We start from the raw sequence: 9122 nt of genomic DNA, 5'->3' as shown, positions 1-9122 counted from the left end.
CTTCCGCCTTGAATCGCGGGGGGTTGCTAGGGTCGATCGGCACCCAAGGCGTGTAGTGAGTTCGCCTTTTAGAGAAGGTGTGAGCCCGCCCCAAGACTGGCAATTGGAAGGGCTTGCACGCAGAGCTGGGTTGTCCGAACCCTGACATAATAGGTCCCTCGCCGGCTCCCGTAATCCTAGGTAGATGACTTTGGCCCCGTTTCCGGCAAGGCCACCACCTGACTTCTCTTCGCAGGATTCCCTCTCTTAAGGTTCCTCCACGGTGTTCTCCATGCCCGGTCGAGGGCTCCAGGACTTTGGGCGGTAATGAGTCGGCTACAGTGGGTCTGAGCCGGCGCCGCGGACGAGTCCCTTCGTTTCAGCCAGTTTGGCTCGTTTATTGAGAAAAGTGGGGGGCGAGGGGTTAGTATGTAAGAAAGTCTTCAAGTTTCCACATGGTTAAGGTAATTTTATCAACTCTTTCTTGCACCCCTCCCCCTAGTACAGGTTTCAGACCTAAATAACCTAGAGTTCAGGATCCAGACTTCAAAATATTCACTGCTTTTTCTGTTATTAGTGAAAAATAAGTGTTTTCTTTGAGCCCAGATCGTGCCATTGCACTTCAGCCTGGGCAACAGCCAAACCCTATCCGAAAAAAACAAACAAACAAACAAAAAGCGCTTGCTTTTTCGACGCTTCTTGCTTCCCTTCAATAAGTTGCTTGAGGAGCAACTTTACAGCTTCATAATAACACTGTAATTCAAGTATTTGTTCAAGAAAGGCAAGTAAGAAGTCTTGGCACGGGAGTGGGGAATATAGGGAAATGTTGGTCAAATGATACAAAGTTTCAGTCAGACAAGGTGGATGAGTTCTATAGTTAATAATCATATATCGTGTACTTGAAATTGTGAAGAGGATACACCTTGAATGTTCTCACCACAGGAAAATAAGTATGTGAGATGATGGATTATGTTGATTAGCTTCATTTAATTATTCGCAGTGTGTGTGTGTGTGTATATATGTGTATCAAAACGTCATGTTGTATACCATAAACATGAACAATTTCTGTTTGTCACTTATACCTTAAAGCTGGAATCGGGGGAAAGAAGTCATTTATCAGACAGTATATGCTGGAAAGGGAAATGCCAGTATCTCATTTCCAGTTGTTAATGTGATACCACTAGTCAAGTCCTTAACCTCTCAAGGCCTGTATCTCTCCAGTAAAGTCCATTCTTGGTCCTAGATTAGGTTTGTAAGTCACCAAGGCATTTCAAAGGTGCAGGAAATGTAAAAATACGCCTTTTGAGTATTAACCAAGATCAGTTTTCCCCACCCTTTATTTTCTGACTTCCTTCATGGATTCAGTAGGAATTTAGTTTGGTCATCCCTGGCCAGTCAGATGTTTAGCACTAATAAAACTGAGGAAGAACTCCAAGTAGCAATCCTCTGGGATCTGTTAGATTTCTGAGAAAAGAATGGTAATTTTTAGCTTTCTTGTCAGCTTTCTGACAAGCTTTTTTTTTTTTTTTTTTTTTTTTTTAACCTAATCGGTTATTCCCTATGGAAAAGTCTTGGTCGTAAATTCACTACAGCTGCTCTTTAGAAGTTCTTTTATGGCCAGGCACAGGGGCTCACGCCTGTAATCCCAGCACTTTGGGAGGCCGAGGTGGGTGAATCACGAGGTCAGGAGTTCAAGACCAGCCTGGCCAAGATGGTGAAACCCTGTCTCTACTAAAAATACAAAAATTAGCTGGGCATGGTGGTGGGTACCTGTGATCCCAGCTACTCAGAAGCTTGAGGCAGAGAGTTGTTTGAACCTGGGAGGCAGAGGTTGTGGTGAGCCAAGATCTCACCACTGCACTCCAGCCTGAGTGACAGAGTGAGACTCCATCTCAAAAAAAAAAAAAAGGAGTTATTTTACTACATAGGTACTTGAGTATAATATTTCCTGAGCACCCAGGGTTCCATGGTGCTCTGCAGACCCTATCAATGTCAGAGACAGTAGTGAATTGCTTACGAAATGTTCTTGAATGTAGAATCTCCTCTGGGTAAATGTGTTTGTGCCATATATAACATAAATGAAGGGCAGCCGCAGGTAATTGTGGATAGGAAGGAAAATCTTTTCTCCCAAGAGAGTGCATTGTAACAATCTAGCAGCTAGCATAATGTGTCTTTGAAAGAAATAAAATGAGAAATTAGCTATTTAAAAGTAATTGAAGTTAAAATGTGTGTATGTACAAAGGAATATTGTTCACCCTTTAAAAAGGAATGAAATTCTGATACATGCTACAACTTGGATTAGACTTGAAGACCTTATGCTAGGCAAAATCTCAAGACACAAAAAGACAAATATTGTGTGATTCTACTTATGTTAGGTACCTAGAATAGTCAAATTCATAGAAACAGAAAGTAGAATAGTGATTGTCTAGGGCTGGAGGAAGAGGGGAATGAGGAGTTAATGGGTTTAATGGGTACAGCATTTCAGTTTGGGATGATAATGAAGTTCTGGAGATGGATTGTAGTGATGGTTACACAGCAGTGTGAATGTACTTAATGTCACTGAATTGTACACTTAAAAATGGTTAAAATGGTAAGTTTTATGTTAGGATATTTTACCACAACAGAAATAATTTTTTAAGTTAAAGGGGGAAAAAAGGAAAATAATGGAAATGTGAGTTCTTTGAGGGTCAGTACTCTGTCTTGTTCAGCCTAGCACCTGGCATATGCTCTAGATACATTTGTTTAGTAAATAAGTATTTATTTTTTGAACTTTTATTTTAAGTCCAGGGTGTATGTGCAGGATGTGCAGGTTTGTTATATAGGTAAACATGTGCCATGGAGATCTGCTGTACACACCATTTTGTCACCTAGGTATCAAGCCTAGTATCCACCAGTCATTTCTCCTGATCCCCTCACTCCTGCCACCCTCTGCCCTCCAGTAGGCCCCAGTATGTGTTGTTCCCCTCCGTGTGTCCATGTGTTCTCATCATTCAGCTCCCACTTGTAAGTGAGAACATGTGGTATTTGGTTTCTGTTCCTACATTAGTTTGCTAAGGATAATGGCCTCCAGATAAGGATTGATTAATTGATTGATTGATTGCTATAAGCATACTAGTTCCATAGACGTTAATATATGTGTGACTTGGAGAAGTAGAGTAAGTAGAAAATTCAGAATTTCAAATAGCCACTTTAAAATGTTTTTAAGTACTGTATTTTTTTATTTTTTTAATAAAATAGACAAAAGTTTGTTGGCTACACCTTTTTAGGTGAAATATACTGAGAGATGAGGACTCTTCCTCATTGGAGAAATGTAACTTATTTAGACATTAATAAAAGTTCTGCGTTCACCCATAGAGTGAGAGTTCTCAAATATTTTGGTACTATTTTGCACATTTTTGCAAAGAAAGGAAAATCATCCCTAATTGAAAGCTGCCATGATTATTTTACAGATGAAACAAACTGTATTGCAGTAAAGATACTTTTTCAGCTATAGATTGGAAGCTTTGTCATTCTACTGGAAGTAAATGAAGTAGTTTGGTAAAGTTAATAGCCCGATAAATGTTGAAAATACTTACATTTGTTAGCAAACATCATATATGAGTACTTTGTGTCAGACATTCCTGGGTGAGGCAGAAAATATGTGGAGAATTTAAAAAGTGATTCCAAATAAATTTAGGTCCCTTTGCTCTTTCTAAATATTACATTCCCCAAATCCATTTATCCACATTTATCTCTAGTAACTACAATTTGTTTACGTAAAAAGACATTTTAGATTTGGCTGCTTCCCTGTGTATCATTTTTTACTTCAGTCATTTTGTAGAGTATTTTTAAATAACAAAGGTTTTTAACTCAAGGATATAGAGAAGTTTAGCTAGCTTTGATTCTTGCAAACCCCTGAAGAAATAGAAATTGAACAGTTCTGGCCAATGACTTAGCATGGCAAGAGTACTAATGCAGACCCATTGCTGCATAATTTGGGACTACTCTAATGGGAAACTTTGGTTTATAGACCCCCCATCAGCCTAGCTGAAATTTTCTTAGAACTGCGCTGCAGTCTGAGACCCTGCCTGTGCAATCCTTTCTTTTCTGTCTCCTTCATAGGTGCCAGACTTATATCACAGTCTGGAGCATCCCCCACCTTCTCCTGCTCTCATCCCTTTTATCCTTCATAGATGTTTCTGCCAGTTGATCTCTTACATGTTTTTATGGGCTGAATTGTATCTTCCCCCAAATTCAGATGTTAAAGCCTTAACCCCCAGTATCTCAGAATGTGACTGGAGCTAGGACCTTTAAAGAAGTGCTCAAGTTCAATGAGGCTGTTAGGGTGGGCCCTAATCCAGTCCTGACTGATGGCTTTATAAGAAGAGGAAATTTGGATACACAGACACCAGGAGCAGGTGCACACAAGAGAAATGGCCATGTGAAGACACAACAAGAAGGTGGCCATCTGCAAACCAAGGAGAGAGGTTCAGAAGAAGCCAAACCTTCTGACACACTGATCTTGGACTGCTAGCCTCCAGAACTGTGAGGAAATATATTTCTGTTGTTTAAGCCACTCAGTCTGTGGTATTTTGTTATGGCAGCCCTAGGAAACTAATACACATGTCAAATCTCACTTTGGCCTTTGCTTCTCAGAGGACCCAAACTAACACAGATGGCGCTAGGGGAGATCCAGGAAGACATAAGATGGGGTTTCAGGACTGACTCACTTACTACTTGTTGGGCAAAGAGGATGCCATCCTGCACAGTATAGGAGCTTGGGTAGTTCCTAGCACAAGGTGGTGACCCAATTGCTAAAGATTTTCATCAATGTTGACCTGGGAAAATATCCCAGTGAACTTAAAGACCTTGCAGATACAATTTCAGGCATTTGAAATATATGGGGGAACAATGCCTACAAGGACAGTGGAGATGCCTGGATACTGCTAAGTTATAGCAATACTCTGAAAAGGGATGAGAAAACAAAGCTTACCCTTGGTTAATGGCCAAATGTGAAAGACAGAGGGTCTCTTTAGTAGCCTACAAAGAGTCATTTATTTTCTGCAATGGAAAAGCTAACATGGATGAGTGACAGACTTCGGACATGATAGAGTCACATATTCCAGACACATTGAAATGTGCAGCCAGACAGGTCAGGGTCCTTATTGGGAAAGCCAGAGACTGAAACAAAGGATGGGACATCTGGGTGGACAGCCGTATGGATGTTTGCTCTGCACACCTCTGTGTACTTTCAAAACTCGCAGAAGTGGTCTGCCTCTCTATATTAAGAGTGAGTACTTCCCCCAAACTGAAAGATACTGTAGAGCTACTCTCCCACAAAGAAACACAGGAGTTGCCCCAACTTCCTCTCCTAGCCCCTCCAGGCCAATAGCTAGAGGTAAATACTAGCATAACCCAGCTAGGAACATGCTGGGCCTGACAAAGGAGGAAAAGCAATAAGAATAAGTTAGCATATGCAGACAAGCTGGGGAGCACTCAGGGATTGGATTTTGAGGTTGCTTGATCAAGAGAACTGAAATATAAAACAGTAATCAAGATTCATTGACTTGGGGGCATTTCTTGAGACACAGAATTTAACACCCTAGCAAAGACTCAGAGATAAAGTCACTTTTGGAGAATTCTTAGAAATCTGGAACAAGTGATGACCAATGCTGAGCAAAGTAAAAATGAGTTACCCTAGCATATGGTAGAAGAATGAATTTAAAAATAATTTTAAATAATTTAAAAATTCATTCTTCTACCATATGGGGGAAGTGAGTGTTTTCAATTGAGGTATTATGTGAGAGCAGAAGACCCTTTAGAGGATTATGGTCCACAGAAGGGTGGAGAAGATGCACTGTTCACCAAGGCCATCAGAAGTCCTCTGTTAAGAGGAACAGCAGCATCACCAAAGAGTTTTCTGCAGTCCTGGGCTGAGAATTGGAGAAGCAGTCACTGAGTTGGGCTTATTAATAACTATGAGAATTATATCACCCCAACTCCCAAGTAATAGAGGCCAGATGGTGATGCTTAGTCATCAGAATCCAGAAGGTCCAATTACCAGTAAGAGCAGCAAGATCTGGGAAGAGTAGCAAAGTAGAAATGTCTGAATTTTTCTGATGTATGGTAGGGGCCATTCCCTACTTTAGTCATATATTTTTGTAGACTCTGTTGTATTGTAGCTATCAGACATGGAAAGATGCAGTTTGGAGTTTGTGATGATTAATTTTTTATCAACTTCACTATAGGGTACCCAGATATTAGATCAAATATTCTAGACTTGTCTGTGAGGGTATTTCTGGATAAGGTTAACATTTGAATTGGTAGACTGAGCAAAACAGATTGCCCTCCCAAATGTGAGTGAGCCTCATCTAATCAATTGAAGACCCGAATAGAATAAAAAAGCTAAGAGGGAACTCCTCCTACCTGACTACTTGAGCTGGGACATTGGTCTTTTCTGGCCTTTGGACTGGGACTGGAACATCAGCTCTTCTTGGGTCTCAAGCCTACCAACTTTCACACTTTAATTGGGCAGAAGCCAATGGTCTGGCCCTTTCACAGGGGGTCTGGAAGGCAAAGGACTGGAAAATCAAAGACAAGGAGGTCTGGGATAGAGTTACGTGAATGAATATACAGAAGTAGTCATGAGGTGTGAAGTTTTTATCTCATTTATCTACAAGAGAAGAGGCACTAAACAATCAAGAAGGCAAAATGAGTCAGTTGACATTACTAGGCTTAATCATTGGCCACCTTGGAACCAGCATCATGGGCACTTTTATGGGCTAAATTGCTGTATTTGTCTGTTCACACGCTGCTTATTAGACATACCTGAGACTGGGTAATTTATAAAGGAAAGAGGTTTAATGGATTCAGTTCCACATGGCTGGGGAGGCCTCACAACTGTGGTGGAAGTCAAAGGAGAAGCAAAAGCACATCTTACATGGCAGCAGGCAAGAGTGCGTGTGCAGGGGAACTCCCCTTTATAAAACCAGACCTTGTGAGACTTATTCACTATCACAAGACTTACTATCATGGGAAAGACCCACCCCCATGAGTCAGTTATCTCCCACAGGGTCCCTCCTGTGACACGTGGGAATTACGGGAGCAAAATTCAAGATGAGATTTGGGTGGGTTCAGAGCCAAACCATATCATTCTGCCCCGGCCCCTCCCAAATTTTATGTCCTCACATTTCAAAACCAATCATGCCTTCCCAACAGTCCCCCAAAGTCTTAACTTATTTCAGCATTAACTCAGAAGTCCACAGTCCAAAGTCTCATCTGAGACAAGGCAAGTCCCTTCCCCCTATAAGCCTGTAAAATCAAAAGCAAGTTAGTTACTTCCTAGATACAATGGGAGTACAGGCATTGGGTAAATACACCAGTTCCAAATGGGAGAAATTGGCCAAAACAAATGAGCTACAGACCTCATGCAAGTCAGAAATCCAGCGGGGCAGCCAAATCTTAAAGCTCCAAAATGATCTCCTTTGACTCCTTGTCTCACATCCAGGTCATGATGAAGCAAAAGTAAACTCCCACAGCCTTGGGCAGCTCTGCCCCTATGGCTTTGCAGGGTATAGCCCCGCTCCTGGCTGCTTTCCTGGACTGGCATTGAGTGTCTGCGACTTTCCTGAGCACACAGTGCAAGCTGTCGGTGGACCTACCATTCTGGGGTCTGGAGGATGATGGCCTTCTCACAGCTCCACTAGGCAGTGCCCCTCTGGGGACTCTCTGTGGGGGCTCTGACCCCACATTTCCTTTGTGCACTGCTCTAGCAGAGGTTCTCCATGAGGGCCCTGCTCCTGCAGCAAACTTCTGCCTGAATATCCAGGTATTTCCATACATCTCTGAAATCTAGGCAGAGGTTCCTAAACCGCAGTTCTTGACTTTTGTGCACCTGCAGGCTTAACACCACGTGGAGGCTGCCAAGGCTTGGGGCTTGCACCCTCTGAAGCAATGGCCTGAGCTCTATGTTGGCCCCTTTTAGCCCCAGATGGGACACAGAGTACCAAGTCCCAAGACTGCACAAAGCAGCAAGGCCCTGGACCCAGCCCATGAAACCATTTTTCTCTCCTAGGCCTCCAGGCCTGTGATGAGAGGGGCTGATGTGAAGACCTCTGACATTCCCTGAAGACATTTTCCCCATTGTCTTGGTGATTAACATTTGGCCCTTCATTACTTATGCAAATTTCTGCAGCTAGATTGAATTTCTCCTCAGAAAATGTGTTTTTCTTTTCTGTTGCATCATCAGGATATACATTTTCTGAACTTTCATGCTCTGTTTCCTCTTGAAGGCTTTTCCACTTAGGAATTTGTTCTGGCAGATAGCTAAATCATCTCTCTCAAGTTCAAAGTTCTACAGATCTCTTGGGCAGGGGCAAAATACCACCAGTCTCTTTGCATAGCAAGAGTGACCTTTACTTCAGTTCCCAACAAGTTTCCCATCTCCATCTGAGACCACCTCAGCCTGGACTTTGTTGTCCATATCATTATCAACATTTTGGTCAAAGCCATTCTACAAGTCTCTAGGAAGTTCCAAGCTTTCCCACATTTTCCTGTCTTCTTCTGAGCCCTCCAAACCATTCTACCCTCTGCCGTTTCCCAGTTCCAAAGTTGCCTCCACATTTTTGGGTATTTTTACAGCAACACCCCACTCTACCAGTACCAATTTACTGTATTAGTCTGTTCTCACACTGCTAATAAAGACATACCCGAGGCTGGGCACAGTGGCTCACGCCTGTAATCCCAGCATTTTGGGAGGCCAAGGTGGGTGGGTCACGCAGTCAGGAGTTCGAGACCAGCCTGGCCAAGATGGTGAAACCCCATCTCTACTAAAAATACAAAAATTAGCTGGTTGTGGTGGCAGGTGCCTGTAATCCCAGCTACTCGGGAGGCTGACGCAGAGAACTGCTCGAACCCAGTAGGCGGAGGTTGCAGTGAGCCAAGAACACACCACTGCATTCCAGCCTTGGTGACAGAGCAAGATTCTATCTCAAAAAAAAAAAAAAAAAAAAAAAGACATACCTGAGACTGGGAAATTTATAAAGGAAAGAGGCTTAATGGATTCACAGTTCCACATGACTGGGGAGGCCTCACAATTATGGCAGAAGGCAAAGGAGAAGCAAAAGCACGTCTTAATACATGGCAGCAAGCAAGAGGGCATATGT

General features: G+C 42.5%; 1 long non-coding RNA gene across 1 annotated transcript; it reads left to right on the top strand.

The window, feature by feature from the left end:
• The first annotated feature begins 61 nt into the window (after positions 1–61).
• Positions 62–4534, top strand: LOC134739529 (uncharacterized). Its single transcript, XR_010126206.1, has 2 exons — positions 62–443; positions 4081–4534. It is a non-coding gene; the product is annotated as an uncharacterized LOC134739529 (long non-coding RNA).
• The last annotated feature ends 4588 nt before the right edge of the window (positions 4535–9122 follow it).

Source organism: Pongo pygmaeus, chromosome 1, assembly GCF_028885625.2.
Source record: "Pongo pygmaeus isolate AG05252 chromosome 1, NHGRI_mPonPyg2-v2.0_pri, whole genome shotgun sequence".
Lineage (NCBI taxonomy): Eukaryota > Metazoa > Chordata > Mammalia > Primates > Hominidae > Pongo > Pongo pygmaeus.
The sequence above is the reverse complement of the archived record's forward strand: the minus strand, read 5'-3'. Positions and strand labels throughout refer to the sequence as shown.